The following is a 16,236-nucleotide window of genomic DNA, read 5'->3' as shown; positions in this document are numbered from 1 at the left end:
CCATCCTCATAGGCAGTGAACAGATTGAGAGGGCCAAATTCTGGCTAGTTGCTAGTGGGCACAATTCCAGAAAACTAAACTTTCGATACTCTACCAGTCCAAAACTGTCTTCCTGATGTTAGTAGAAGGTACAGCCCAGGACTATATTTCTTGCAGGGGAAGCTGAAAACCTGGGTGTTGGTGTAAGTAGGCATGCTGATCCAACCAACAGGAGTGGCAACAGCATCAGGCTCGAATTCGGAAAAACAGATTTCAGGTTTGGGTTTTTTTTTTTTTTTAAAGGGATTTAAGGCTTCTTACTACAGGTGGAGAAGAAGTGCTCAGAAGCACTGCATTTTCAGTTTGACGCTGAACTGAATGGGAGCTCTCCCTGCTCCTTCTGGGCTTAACTGTGTCCCAGAGAGAAAATGGGACCTTACTGACAGACTGAGGATAAACGAGTTGAAGGAAGGCTTTACAATGCCATGAACAAGCAGTTACCCCTGTTCCGTTTCGGTAGTTTACACCTCGCGCTCAGCCTGCCAAGGGTTGGAGACATGGTGGTGTTCCCACCATGCTCCATTTGCCAGGTACCTGCAGGGCAAGCAGTCCTGGGCTCCCGCTGCTACCATGGGCTTACCATCGCTGATAACTAATTATTTATAACTAACAAGTACTGTCACTGTGTTCCCATTACTAATAGCTATTTATTAGGATTATTGTTGTTACTGCTATGCTAGCAGTAGGCTAAATCCCAAGCTCCCAACTCGGTTTTTAATTCACACGGAATTATTCTCAGTAGGTAAAACCTGACTTTGGCATGAATATTTGGTCAGTGTTACTCTTCTGTTTCCAGAGCTATGTGGCTATGCCATTTATCGTTTACCACCAGTAATAAACTTAGCTTCTTATTTTGCAAAAACAGATGAGCTGCCCTCTCTTCCTCCACTCCGAGGGTAGGGAAAGTAATTTCTAATTGTATTATTGTTATGTTTTGTTGTTTTTTTTTTTAATTTAAGAGTCAGAGAGAGGGTGAGTCATGTTTCTGTTTGCAATGCAGCAGCTGCCTCCTACTGTCCCCCTGAATCATCAGATGAAGCATTACTGCCATGGTCTTCATCATTTGTAAAAAGGGCGTAATTAACTGACCCTTCGTTTCATAGCCTTACAAAACATTCTTGCACAATTGGGCTAGACTGCTTTGGTTTGGAAGGGATGCAGTGAAATCTGACAATTGGATTGTGAGAGGAATTTGCAGCATCAAAAGAAATTTAGTCACAAATTTTCTTTTCACTTCCTTTGGTGCTGATTTAAGAACTTGCTTTGATATGAGGTTAGTATAGGAAAGAAGAATGGTCATTTTAAAGGGATCTTTCTGCAGCCATAGCTGAACATTTTAAATAACTGCCATCTTTGACATGTCAGCCTCTTGAGTTTTCTTAACTTTCACTTAATGTAGAATTTGTTCTTAATTCTGGCAGATCAGTATATATCTGCTGTGCAGAAGATCAACAGTGACATAAAAAGTAGAGGTACAAGCTATGAAAACCTGAAAACTTTGCAATAAACTTTTGAAATGAAAATTTAAAACTTTGAAAATTATTTGATACAAAAAAATCAGGTATGCCCTCTTGTCGCAGTCATATTTTCCATGGTATCACCAGTGAGGGATCCCTGTAAATGGTTGCTGATACCACAGATGAACCAAAACATCTCAAGTGCAGGTTCAGGTCCCAGGTGGGAGACTAAAGAATGCCATTTCGATCCCCTTTTCATTAAGTGTATTGAGAGCAGCCTCCTAAACACTTTTGGGTCCTATCATAAGCTGAACTTTTTGGATGTAGTTTTGAGTGCATAAAATGGTTTAGGGACTTAGTAAAGGCATCCTGATTTCCAATACATTAACTGTTCACTGTGGGGATCTGAGACTTATGCCCCATTATTAAGCCTGACCTTTAGCATGCCCTGATGTTCAGCATCCTTCAGTAACTTTCAGAGGGAATTTATGCCATGCTGGTTGTCATGTGTGACTAACACAGCAATGTGGTCGATTTTCAGCTCTTGTTAGGTGCCCTCTGCGTAAGAAGGACTCTACAACAACAGTTATTAGTGACAAAAATAACAATCACCACCCTAATTTATGTTATTAATTACATGAAATTACAGAACATTATTTAACATCACATCTGCCCATAAAAATAATAAGTGTCCCCCAAAATACAAATTAATTTTAATGCTTAAGGAAGGCTGCTAAGTAACAAAAAAAAAAGCCATATTTATTATGATTAGCACACTTAAAAGGAATACACAAAGCTTCATAAATTTTACATTGCTTATGCAATATGCAAACCCTCATTTTATAAAAAAATATGTGATGATATTAACAACTTTTTTACTGTGTCAAAACAGATGTCACTATCAAAGACCGGTTATTGAATATATTCCTCAAAATGTGAAAAACCGAAAATCTTAAATTGGTCAAATACAGATAAATGTCTTCTTGGCTATCGCTGTTCTACTGATTAGATACTAATTCCAGAGTACATAAAAATTTATGCTTGCTGTAATTTCACAATGTGTTATATAAATGTAATATATCAGAGTTATATAAGAATACTAACAGCTATTTCTTATTTAATGTAGTCCTTCCATAGGCACTAAGATCAGAAAAATGTACAGATCTCTTTATTCGTGCTTATAGAAGTCACCATAAGTGTACTTGATCAACATAACATGTTTTAATGTATAGGCAGCACAGTACTTCTGATGTCTTTTAAACATTCCGTTCTCTGTTTTTAAAATACTTAGGTATTAAAAACATGTGATGTTAGGTGCATTAGTTAGACTGGTGTCACCTAATAAGCTCTATTAGATTTCAAAACACCACTTTCTCATATCTCTCTAATCATTCCCTGAGTACAACATACATATGAATAATTCATTACAGACAAATAAAGTAAATCATTTCCCAAGATGTTGCATATTCATTCAGGACTCAAAATCTCTTCCTTTAATAATCGCAAGTGTATTTCCTTGAATTTGAGTTGGGGAAGTTAACGCACAAACCCCATCATTTTCGGCAGCAGCCCGTGGATGGTGTTTAGCTGCAGGCACAGCTGTTGGAACAGCTCTTTGTGCGGGTTACCAGGGAATGCCCACAGAAAGCCTGTTTGTGTGCTTTACTGGGGGAACCGGGGGGGGCAGGCCTTCTCGACATGCACTGAAATGTAATTTCTACTCATGTTGTACAATCTCCTTCCAAGTTTTGAATCTCCTGGCACATTTTTATGCTCCCTGTTGACCTCATCATCATCATATAAAACATGACTTGAAGAAAGAGAAAACAGGTGGGGGCTCAATTTTAGTGCTTCCCATGCTACCCTCACCGCTTCTTCCCACCCGGCTGCCCTCCTCCTCCTCCTCCCTCCCCCACTTCAGTTACCCAACAAAAAACAACAAGTGAAAAACTAACCAAGGGAATGCTTCACACAAAAAAATTCCATGGCACCCTCTCCCCGACACACACACACACACACACACACAAAAGGCAGCATTAGTAATAACCACAACCATCCAGCAAATCCAAAAAAGCCTACATAATGAACGTACGAAAGTGTGAACCGCTAAACTGTGTTATTCAGTTAGTTCTTGGCAGAACAGTTTTAACATAAATAGGTTTGACATTTCATTAGAAATAGACACTTTTTCTCTCTTTCTCTTTTTTGTTTCTCTTTTCCTTTCTCTTTTTCTTTTTTTTCTTTCTCTATTTTTTTTTCTTACTGGAAAAGAATTATATTCAGAGCACGTTGAAGCATAGATAAACGAGAGCTAACATATTTTTAACTTGATTACATTCTGAAGTGATGTATAGAGGCGCATAGCTACAGTAAGTGATTCCATGGAGAGAAAGGGGGAGGGAAGGAGGGAGGGAGGGAGGGAGGGAAGGGAAAGCCCTCCGCGGATATGATAAGGAAAGCTGGGATGAATTGTGGGCTCTGTTCTCTGTTATCCAAGGGTGGCTAGCTGCTGCTGCACTAAAGGCCTTTATTCCCTGCCTGTGGGAAAGTAGTGGGCGAAGGCTGCGTTCTCAGTTACACTGCACATGCAGATTTTAATTAGCTGGATTAAAAACAAGACCGTATCATGTCCTTTAGCAGTATTCTATCTAGAAACAAAAGATTTTCTTTCCTGGCTTCTGCAAGCAGCACAGTACAGCATTAATAAAAAAAAGGTCATGGCAGTTCAAGATGAAAGGTCACACATGATAGAAACTCTATGTGAGGGGGGACATCATGTTTATCTCTGTGATAAAGGAGCTCTGGCCAGGCAGGTCAGCACAACGTGTCTCAGCAATAGGAAAATATAAACATATGGGGTGGATAGATGGTGGAGTGGCGAGTTTGGCAAAGCACGATCTGTTGTGAAAGTAGAGAGAAAAAAAAAAGAGATTCCTTAGAGAGAATATATAAGCTGAAAGAATCCAGCTTTAAAAACGCTAAAGAGGGTCAAAAAGAGCCTGAGATGAAGCCTGGGGTGATGGCTGCGTAGCACAGCTCAGAGCCTACGCAGTGTGAATAAGCATCAAGCCAGTGATGATACCCTCTGCCAGCAGGCAGGGAATACCAGCTGGGGACTCTGGGCTATGTCCTCACACACCACAGGGCACACACATGTGGGCAGAGCCTGCACACTTCTGCCCGTGAGAAGACCATGGAGATACTCCTCCCTGGGTCAAGCTTCAAGCTGCTGTCTAATTCTAGAGGATCTCCAAACTGAGTGCTTGGGCTGAGATTGGTTCTTCTATGTTTTATTTGGGCCACTACACTATTGTGTTGGGGTTTTTTGTGTTGTTTTGATTTGTTTTGTTTTTAATGGAGAGCCAGGCTTTTCCCCAGTGAAAAGCAAAAGAATCTGCTTGTACTTCCAGAGGAGCGTTACCAGCTCTCTAACCCGCAGCCTTCAAGGCTTTGCCCTGGAATGCACCGAGCACTTTCAACACCGCCGTTATCAGTGGGAGGGAGATGCAAGCCCTCCTCCGTTTCTTTCAAGATCAGGCTGCAAAAATAAACATATTATGGCCTTGCAAGCCTTAACTGATGCAATGATCTCAATTGGTCTGAGCAGAGCCACTGCCATGTGCCAGGACCCACGGAGAGTGCTGCTGGCTTGAGGGGCAACACAGAAAGGGAAGGGAAAGGGAGCCAATGGTAGATTTGGTCAAATGTTCCTCCTCTGCTTTGGCACACTTCCTGCTTTTCAAAGTCCAGCTCAGAAAATAAATTATCAATTTCTATGTAAATCATTCTTTGCAACAATTCTATTCTTTCCTCCATAACATTTTCATTAAATAAGATTCACACAGCCCGGGCCAGGTATGACTATGTACATATCAGGCTCCATAGCCTCTTTTATGAGACTGATCCATGAATAGGTTAATTAAGAAACAAAGAGTCTTTTTAACCTAAAAGGAACACTGGGTGAAATGAAAGCACACAATCAAGTTCTCATAGTCCTGCAAGGTGCTGCACATCAAATGACCGCGTTAATTAACAGCACACTCTTAGCCCGTAGCAAAAATTGTGTTAGCTTAAATGTCGTTGAAATCAGTGCTTGTCAGCTTCAGTAATTCAATCGTATGTCTGAGCTCTAAGAAAAGTAAAGGTTAGTGCTAGAAACCAGAAACCTTCTGGATAAAACAATACTGTTTTTCATTTCGAGCAGCAATTTAGTAGTTACCTACCAAACTGATAACACAATGATTAAAATGTCCCAATTCTGCTGCTGTTGCTGAGATCATTGGAAAATCATGGATTAATTCAATACCTGTAGGTAATTTTCTGTAATCGCAGTAATACAGCATGGCCTAATATCATAATTTTGTATGATGAGCTTTTTACACCAACTTGGCCTTCACTGCCGTTTATCTTTAGAACAGAGAAAAAGATTATAGCATGAATTGTCTGATTGCTATTTATAATGCTGCAGGCAGAAGTATAACATAGTCCTGTGAAGGACAGTGTTACATGGGTTAACTGGGGTACCAAGTGCACTGTTAGTCCTAGAAACACAGAGCACCAGCTCCCCAAACAATCTTACACTACAGGACCTTCAGGTTTATCCAGAACTACCTCCAGTGCTCTGACTGTGAAAACATCTTGATATAAGGGTGAACGCACTCGTGTCTGTTTTGCAGGGTTTAAAATAAATTCCCTTCCCAGACATGTGAAAAAAAGTTGCCACAGAAATCAAAGGGAATTTTATGTTCACATCAGTTTAGCGTGCTTATGTGACCTCAAGCACCTGGTGTGTTTGTATCTCAACACCTCGCAGCTTTTTACCCTTTTATCCAAACAGGGTGCTGAGTCATAGAAGATCTTAGTTACTTGCTCAAAGCCATAGGAGATCCTCCATCAGGGAAGAGAGGTGAAGCTGCTTTTCCAGAACCTCAGCTTGGGTGATAAACCTCTCGGTAGTTCAAAAATAACAAGATTTGAGCAGGTGATAACCCAATTTTATTAGTCTATAAGATTTAAAAAATTTTCATTTCAGTACTCATTTGGTAAAAAACAGAACAAAAGAAAAAAGAATCCAAACGTGAAGATGATGAACAAACTAAAGTTTATATTTCTCAGTGACTTCCGGTCACTGAGGCCAGTTGGGGTTTTCTGTTGACTCTTGGCAGTGTTGCTGAGGTTTCACTCTAACACTAAATAAACAAAACAGGACCAACAAAGCATGGGCCTGAAACCATCCATACTACTAAACTGGTCGCTGGCATAGTCTTGGCCCAAGCCTTCTTGTGCTCTCCATACAATGCCAAAGCACAGCTTGGGTATTAACCTGGGTCAGGGACCATCTCCAATAGGTATTTTGGATGTGGTCACTGTCATTTGGAGGGTGAGAGAGTCTCGTTGTGTGAATGCAAGCTCCTTCATGCCAGTTGGCCTCCAGGAAAAGTCTCTGACTAATTTTATTTAATAGTTTAGATGTAGTCAGTGTGTCCAGGTCATCCTTTCCTTTCCAGTCTTGCCGAAGCCAGCGATCAGTTCTCAGTCCAAACATTGGCAGTGTGACATGGCATTCAGTCGGGTGACGGGAGTAACACGGCTTGACCATGCAGCTCTCATAAATGCAGCACAGTTCATTATATTTTAAAGAAAAGCACTGTTATTTGGGGAGCGGACTGAAGCAGACCTAGAAGCAACAGACAAACCACAACATAAAATGATACAAACAATTGAAAAATGAATAGGTCAATTTGTTTCAATTAATTAGAGGCTAGTTCTTTTACTATAAAGCTGTCTACACAATAAATATATATCTGGAGAGTCTTTTTTTATAAATACAAACTGTGATATTATGTAAATTCCAGGTACATTGTTAAAGAAATTAAAAATAGATATTCTATCATAGAAAACATGATAGGTTCTAGATGGAAGAAAACAAGCAATTTAAACAAAGACCTTCTCGTTTAAAGCAATAATCATCAACATGTGGCTTATACGTAGTATGTGGCAGCTGCAACAACATTCATATCTCAGTGTGCCTGGTCTTAGGCAGAGCAAGGGAAGTGCTGAAAACAGTAGCATTCCTCATGGATCTGCTCCAGATCCCACAGAAGTCAGGGAGAATCTACCCTCCATGCTTGCTTTCACGCTTGGGCAGCACAGCTAATGTTGAGCAAACAGACCACAACTATGTGGCGCTCTCTCAGCAAGCCAGGCACATAAGAAAAAATTTCTACCCCCTCCCTAAAGTCAGGATTTTGGGTGGGGAAAGGAAAAGAAGTAGAGAGGTGGCACCACAGCCACCTGGTTCCTTCAGCAAAGTCTGTCTTGCACTAATCCTGACAACTGTAAAGGCCTTGAAGCCCCCAAGATCCACCGGATAAATAGTCATGGTGGAAGTTGTTTTTTGGGGAGACAAGGGAGTATGGTTTTATTTATTATTATCCTTAATATGATGTTGCAAAACATTGCCCCATCTAGAAATACTCATAATGCAATATTAAATCATCACAATATGAATATGAGTCTTGAGCTCAGCTGGCCTGCGTGTTCTGTAAAGATCATTAGTTTAAAGTTTCTGCTGCTGGGAACTGAGAAACAATGACATCCCTCAGGAAAGAAAAATAAATCTTTCTTTTCACCTCTGCACTGCACTCTTGATGCTTCTGCCCCACTTCAGATTATTTTATGGGGACAGAGAAGGGAGAAGCCTAGCTGATCTCTGCACCAAAGAACACGGCCATTGCACTGGGTAAGAAGATAAGGGCTGGCTCACAAAGATAAGATTGTTCTACAGCTTCTCATTGACAGACCAGCTGCTAAGGACTGTGAAAAGTGAGCTCTGGCAACTTAAGAGAGACACCAGAGAGACATCAAAAGCACATGTGCTTTTCCATATCCTCGGCACACATGAGCTTAAGTTCCTGAAGGAGAGCTCCAGCAGGCATAGTTGTATTTACCTAGCAGTGAAGCGGATTGCAAGTTTATCATGTTCGGCTTGCTTAGCTTCCCCACAGTGAAAATATTTTGTTTCAACATGAGTCAAGCTAAGAACACAGATCCTCATTCCTTCCTCAGATGTATTCACTCAGATATTTTCTCCTATCTGCTCTACTCTGGGAAGTCAATATGAGGTAAGAAGCAGCACAGGAGACCACCTATGGTGGTGCATGCCAAACTCCGAAGAATCATAGAATCATAGAATGGTTTGGGTTGGAAGGGACCTTAAAGATCATCTAGTTCCAACCCCCAAATGGTAGTCTATTGTGTGCAAACTTAAAATCGCACTTGCGAGAGGTGACAGGAAGTAAACTAATTTCAAAGTAGTTTCTAAAGTAACTAATTCTATGTTTTGTTGTTTTTTGTGGGTTTGGTGCTGCTTTTTTTTTTTAATTTGACAGCATTTCTGAGATTTAATTTCAAGTTGAGGGTGTCTGTTCCAACCAAAAATGCACACAAATATGGATTCTGTAAACCTCTAACCTACAAATTTGATTTGAAACCCCAGGATTACCTTGGTAAACAAGTCACTGAAAAAAACCCCACCATAACTGATATTAAATCATGTAAGGCAACAAATGAGAAACTTAAATAATTTCTTGAAAATCTGTTCTCTATGGATCAAAAATTAATATAAATTTTCTTTAGGGCCTCAGAACTGATAGTACTGTGGCACGCACAATGCAAACAAAATGCTTTGCTTCCAAAGACCTGGCACCAGCATTGCTATTGTAGAACACCGCTTTAAACCTGCTCTGAAGCAATGCTGTAAATCAGGACTCATTCCACCAAAGTCAATGGAGCTAAATGACCGTAAAACTGGTATGAGAGAGAAATCAGGTTGTTAACCTCTAAGTAGAGCCTGCACTCGCCTCACAACCTCTGTTTGGTCAGGCTATATTTTATTCATTCAGAGTGTGAAATGAGAGCCTCAAGCTAGGAAATGAGTATTTGATTGTAGTTGAGCTATGCTTGATATAACCTAATAATACTAAACATTTAGCATAAACTTCTGGGCCTGTATCCAATAACATCGCCTGAATTGGAATGGAGGTGTCTGATTCTAAGCTCAAACAGCAACTTGGACCATCTTCTGCCCACACAGTCTAATGATATGAGAACCTAAAAGCAGGTACAGGCTTCCTTCTTTGACCTGGAAGTTCCCTCGACATTTCCCCAGAGACACTTAAGTATCCACCGGGGAAACAAGAGATAACTTACCTGTCAGGTAGTGGTAGTAGATAGATTCTGGTTCTTTGTCTTGGGAATAACTTGATATTTTATGTGACACTATTATTGAAAACAGGAAACTGAGGCCAGGAACCAGAGCCTCAGAACATCTGTCATCCCCTCCACTTTTTAAAAATGGGCTTTACTTGATGTTTTATTCCTCAGAAGATAATTTTTGCCTAAATTCTCAGTAAGCTGAGGTGCATAATATTGACTGGTGGCTGGCTGGAAGGGACTTCTCTGTCAGGAGCACTGAGGCATCTTCATTGCACTGCAGGCTCAAAACACAGGTATGCAATTTAGGTTGTCTAAACTGCTCTGCAGAGGACATAAAATCCTCTGAATTCAGGTAATGTGGCCTTATGTATCCATGGGCCAGGAGAATTAACTCCTCCAGACAACGGACCTTTAAACTCCATGAAAATGTCATCCTAACTCTCTGTAGCAGTCAGACAGTGCACAGGATCTCAGGAGTCCTTTGGAAGGGAAGGGAGAACAATGCAGAGGAGGTTATTCTGCCATTTTATAAGTTTATGGTGAATACTGAGCACACGTCTCATCCCCTCACCTCCCCAAGGGCATAGCAGGAGGAGGAGAGCTACAACAGGGTGCAACAAGGATTATCTGACGTCTAGAAAAGCTTCTTTACATGGAGAGTTTAGATTGCAGAGGATTCCTCAGTTTGAAAAAAAGATGACTGAGTAGTTGACATAAAATTATTAAAAAAAAAAAAAAAAAAAGGCGGCGGCATACCGGAAACAATTATTGAACATTTCTCATAATATAAAAGCTAGGAATACATACTAGGAAGACTAAGACATGCTAGACTAGGAAGACTAAGGCACATGCTATTTTGTTTTATACAGCCACACAATGTTGTAAAGGCCCAAACTATTAAAAACCCAAACAAAATACAATTAGATATACTCTTAAAAAAAGACCCATAGATGGCTACTGAACATGGAGATATGGATTCCTTCACTGTTTCTTTCTTTGCATGCATTTTGAAGACCTGATCATTTCACTCCACTTAGAAGAGATTCTAAAGCCCATATAATTTCATTATGTTTGTAAAAAATGCCTTAGGATTCACCACTATCCAAGGTTATATATTAAGATAGCAGTTTTACATACATATTCAAAGGAAAAAATATTAACAAGATGTTAAGAAACTGCCACATCCAGATCTGGATTTTAAGTTCTTCACTGTTCAGAGGCATCTGGAACATATTTAATGATTAGTGTTATTAGCTGTATGTTATGTGGTAATTTAATACAAATTGGGGAGTGTGTGCAAAAATTGTTCAGAATGCAGTTCCTGATTTCTGATTTCCAGCTACATTGTAATTTTAAGGCATTTATTCATGCTATTTGGTTTTGGCCCTTGTCTGAGTGGTGGAAAATCATGGTAAAAGAGCCATCAAAAATGTGAGGAAAATTCAAGGAAAAGACACAGCACTTTTTTTTTTTCTTTTCGCAATCAGAGGTGCCAAAGAGCAAAGGCAAGCCCAGAGGTTTTGCAAGTCCAGCCTCTGTCGCTGCGTGGAGGGGAGGAAGATGGCAGAGAGCAAAGGGAAGAACCCCTGGCCTGGGTCAAGCGGGTGCAATTCAAGGGTTTCACTGAGCTTGCACCCTGCCTGCCAGGCCACCCTGGCACCAAGCGCTCTTTCCACCCTGTTTCAGTTTCTGTTTTCTCCAGGTGGTAAGGAGCTTTCTGTTTTATCACAGGGTAAATCTGGGTTTGGCAGACACAAGAAAAAAAAGTGCATTTCACTTTCTCTGGGAAATATAAACAGCATCGCACCCAGCCAGCACTACCAGTTAGCGTAACAGCAGAGAAAGCTCCAGTTCGTATCTGGATTGCGCCTCCTGAGTGCCACATACAGATGAAAAGTAAAATAATTAGCTTGAAAAGGTTCATCCATTTATCCTGCTGGCACAAAGACCTTCTTTGTTTTATTTTATAGGATCTTAAGGCTCTCGTTTCACATTTTTGATTATGTTAACTCCCCCCCCAAAAAAAAGATGTTGCTATGTAAAAAAAAAAAAAAAAAGCAGCAAACTCTAAAAGCATTCAGAGAGGGACCAGTAGTTTTAGCCTGCTGTTTGTGTAATTCCAATAGGTGTATTTAAATGTAAATGCTAGCCTTTCACCCTTGAGCCACCTATTCTTGCAGCCAGCAGAAAGAGAGCATTCATGGCATAATGTCTTTATGAGGACCGATCTTATACTTAATTTCTCATGTGAATCAAACTCTTTTATAACACATTTTTGTGAGATTAAAAGAACAATATTAGTCTAGTGGCTCAGCAGCCAGATCACTGCTCTGTCACATGGGAGATGTGGGTTCAAAGGGATGGTAGGCAACTTAGCGGGGAAGTGCATGATTGAAACTGCAGCCACGGAAAGATTCAGTCCTCCACTCTCACAGAATTGTTTAACTCTGCATTATCTCCTCCTTCCCTCCAGCTCCTTACTGGCAACTGTGTCCAGCTGCTGCTCCCTTACAGGGACTTATTAGGAGAAGGTCTTGAAACCCCAACTCTTTAAACAATCTACATTCACTTGCATTTGCACAGCATGGAGGATTTTCAAGAAAGAGGAGGGAGACTTTTTGAACAGGTTTTTCCAGACAAAGTCCCTTTGACTGCCCAGTTTCACTCAGTGCCCATGCACCGAATCATAGCATGTTGGGGTTACTCGTGCTCGTGGCACGTCGATGTCTGAGCCGCACAGCTTGCGAGCAGGCGGCATCCGGGACTCCCAGCAGAGGTACGACGTGACAATCAGATGGACAGAGTAGCTCGGATCCTGTTATGCCGGGGTAGAGTCTCATGGAAGCCTAAGGAGCCCTGAGTGCTCGATGTTAAGGGATTTATTTCTCAAGTGGGAAAAAGTCTCATTTCACTTTGGCTAAACAAGTTGAAAAATAAATTAGCTAAGCATAGGGCAAGCAAATTGCTCTATCTTTCTTTGCCTCCACTGAATCAAAATAAGGTGTCATGTTTTTTTCAGATTAATTTTTTTTCCTCAGAGGCATGGCTGCACGTGACAGACGTCAGACTTCAGCTTCACATCGCCTCCACACAACAACGAATGCAGTTTGGAGCGTGGCATTAAGACGGCTGCAAGATGGCTGTAGCGTGGACTGGTGTATGTACTAGAATTGTGATTCTTTTTGTGATGCTGCTCAGAGGACGCAGTGATAGGGGGTCTTTGTGCAGAGTGACATTCAAATGCTTAACAATATGATATTTTTCTCCTTGGATCTTACAGTCTGAGTACAAGCCACGTTATTTTCTCATTCTTTACAAGCTGCATGACGCAAGACAGAGAAGTCTGTGTATGCCACAAGTGCAAACACCAATGTCTGGCAGTCCCACTTACTTCCCTCACTTCCCCTTCCCTTGATACAGAGCATATGTCTCATTGTGGCACCAAGCACATGAAAACTGAGGGGAAATAGCCTATTATTTTAGGAGGTGCAGGACCAAGCACCTGGAACAGTGAAATACTTGGAAAGCACTTCTGTAAATGTTTTAGGCTGTAATATATTAAACAATTAAGAGGTGTTGGTATTTCTGTGCTCAAGGGCATCTAAACCAGGGAAGTCCCCTTTAAAGGCACCAGAGCGGAATGTGTATGGTCATGCTCTTTAAAAGAAAAACTACCTCTTTTTCTTCCCCCCCCCTCTTTTAGCAAAAAAGTCCAAGTTTCAGCTGACTTGCTCTTTCAGCAGAAGAAATGAAGCCAGATTATTTTAATGCTGTTTTAAATAGTTAGCTTCTCAAAAAAAAAAAAAAAAAAAAAAAAAAAAGGCAAAAAAAAGCCCAAAGAAATAGAATTAGTTACCTTGAAAGCTCGACTCAGGTAATTTAGAAAATAGTTTTGCTAATACCCTTAATGCATTGCTTGTATACCCAGGACTGTCAGCACTACAGGTTACTACATGTTAATCAGTAAATTGCTGATACCAGCTACAACCAACCCTCAAGAAATGGTACATCTCTTACGTCTTTGCTTCTGTTTTCCTGACAACAATAAATCAGTGTCTGTGCAATGTCAAATTAGCATGAAAGAGTAAGAACTTAATACTGACAATTCTTAGCAGAGCGCACAGTCAAAATTAAGAGGAGTTAATGAACACTTAGTTAATTCTTAGAAAGCTCTTCTTAGTGCATTTTAAAGTATGTGAAAGTGAAATGCAAGTTCTTTTAGACAGGTAGACAGAAAGACATGGTCTCACGCACACACGAGCCCCACATATATGCAGATAGATAAATTCCAAACAGACAAGCTCTAGGAAACTTTGTAAAAGAAACAAGAAAAAAATTACCTACTGGTCTCTATAACGCCAACAAGTGCACAATTCTCTGGAAAAACTTTAGAATTGTCTATTCTAATATTTTGAAAGAATATGTTAGCAATCATTTTCACCAAAATAATGACTTAATAGAACCTAAAAATTATTAACAGTGGAAAATGCCTGCTTCAAGTTACTTGTAAGAAAACAAATACAGGAATTGGCAAATTCTGTGCAGTTTTAGCTCTGAAGTAATTATGGCAGGCTTTTGCTTTAATCACTTATCTCAGGGCAGCCCATCAGATTCACAAGAAAAAAAAAAAGTATTAAAACTTAGTGAGTTACTGGAATCTTCTGGAACAGAAAACTATACAGATGGTCCGCAACATATTTGTATAGAAGATGCCCAATTGTTGATGGGTTTCCAACTATTATAGTAGCATAGTAAGAAGGCAGATACTGGGCAGTGAGCACTGAGCAACTGTTGTCACTGAGCCTTCCCCTCTTGGCTGCATCCCCACTCGCCCAACGAGCAGTTTTGGTCTCCCAGAGCAGAGACAAAGGTTGCTTTGGAGAAGCCGGGAAGCCTAAGAACACCATGTAGATTTAGGACTGGATAGGAGGTATTGTGCGGAGGCCATGCCCATTACTCATCCGCTGGCAACGGGCTCTCTTCCTTTTGTCTGGAAAGACGGTAAACTTTCAATGCCATCTGAAAACAGAAGGCCTTTCACAGAGTGCAAGAACTCTGCCATCTCAATCATGTGAAAATATTGTAAACACTTTCCCAGCCCCCATTCAGCTGTCCGAAAAGCAGAGCTAGAAAACACCAAACAAAACAGGAAGGAAAGAAAAGGGTGAGCGTTGCGCACTTCGTTTTAATTTATATTTTTTACTCTGAATAGGAATTTTGCTTGGAATTTTCTTTTTTTTTTTTTCCCCTTAATGTTAGTGAACAGGGTTAAGTAGCTATTATGGAGAAAAGGCATTTAAAAGCCTATTCTATTTTCTATTTAGAGAGGGAGAAAAAAGAAGAAAAAAAAAGTCCAGCACCCAGCAGTTTCTCTCCAGCAGAGCTTCTCTCAAATTTCCTTACAGCCTCTGCAAGAACAGATTTCAAATGTGCTCCAGGACTTGGATTTCTCTTTCAGTGCTCAGTTTGACCCACCCCTATGAACGTTTCCCAGGAGGATCTTCCCTCCAAACATTTAAACAAAATGAGTGTTGTATTACTGACATACCTTAATGTATAAAATAACATATATAGAGTTGGAAGTGGCTCACAAAGAATATATTCAGAGCATACATGCATGTGTGTGTACATATACATTTACATGTCTATCAAACATACAACATACACAAAAGCAAACATGTTGTTTGCACAAAATTCTTAAACTTGTAATTTTGGCTGATAATAACTTCTGTATAGGTTGTGCTGGTGCAATATACCATTAACTCTGGACATTTGTTTTTACAGGTGATTTCAGTGCATCATGTCATTATGTAAAAGCGATGCGATTCTTTGCTGAACAAGATGTGCTCATTCTCCTGAAGCAAGTGACTACCTGAATTTTCAAACTTCAGCTACTCAAAACTTCAAAACACAGTGACACATCAGTGCCCAGATTCTTCCCTATTTGAAATATGAGGTTTTGATTTAAGTTGGTTGGTCAACTTAACACTGGAGAAGGGCAAAGAAAAATAACTATACTGGCAGCGCATAGGAAATATACTTTATTCCCTTATGTAGAAATCTCGCTTTAGAACAAGATTTCTGGTCTTGTTCTGATTTTCTGGATCAGAACAAGAATTGGTCTCATCCAATTCTGAACAGAGCAGGAGGAGATATCACAGGTAAGCCTGGAAGTATTCCTATTCCCTCGGAGGCGAACCCTCTGCTCCTGACCTAGGAAAGGGCCAGCTGTCATCAGCGACTTCCAGGGGAATGTACCACTACTATCTTGCTGGATATTACGATTATTCAACAAACGGCATGCGCTGATGGAAGTCAGTCCACAACAAACCAGCGGGAACCAACTGCTATAGGCGCACACCATATAGAGGGGAGGCTCTTCTACCTGATTCCCCTTCACTACTGCAGATGCAGACACTTTGCTGACTGTAAAAGAGACTATTATGTAAGCACAGGGATAAGAGTTTGTAGACCAGTTTTGCTATGTAAGTAAAGAGCAAATGTAAAAACGCAAAACACGTGT

At 40.4% G+C, this 16,236-nt stretch overlaps 1 long non-coding RNA gene across 1 annotated transcript in view; it reads left to right on the top strand.

Annotated features, from left to right (window-relative positions):
• LOC142601086 (uncharacterized) overlaps nucleotides 1–13,699 on the top strand; it is a 52,051-nt gene extending 38,352 nt beyond the window's left edge. Inside the window, exon 3 of the long non-coding RNA XR_012834685.1 lies at nucleotides 12,752–13,699. This is a non-coding gene — a long non-coding RNA (uncharacterized LOC142601086). The remainder of the gene's footprint in view (nucleotides 1–12,751) is intronic.
• Nucleotides 13,700–16,236: the final 2,537 nt, after the last annotated feature.

Source organism: Balearica regulorum, chromosome 3 (genome assembly GCF_011004875.1).
Source record: "Balearica regulorum gibbericeps isolate bBalReg1 chromosome 3, bBalReg1.pri, whole genome shotgun sequence".
Lineage (NCBI taxonomy): Eukaryota > Metazoa > Chordata > Aves > Gruiformes > Gruidae > Balearica > Balearica regulorum.
The sequence above is the reverse complement of the archived record's forward strand: the minus strand, read 5'-3'. Positions and strand labels throughout refer to the sequence as shown.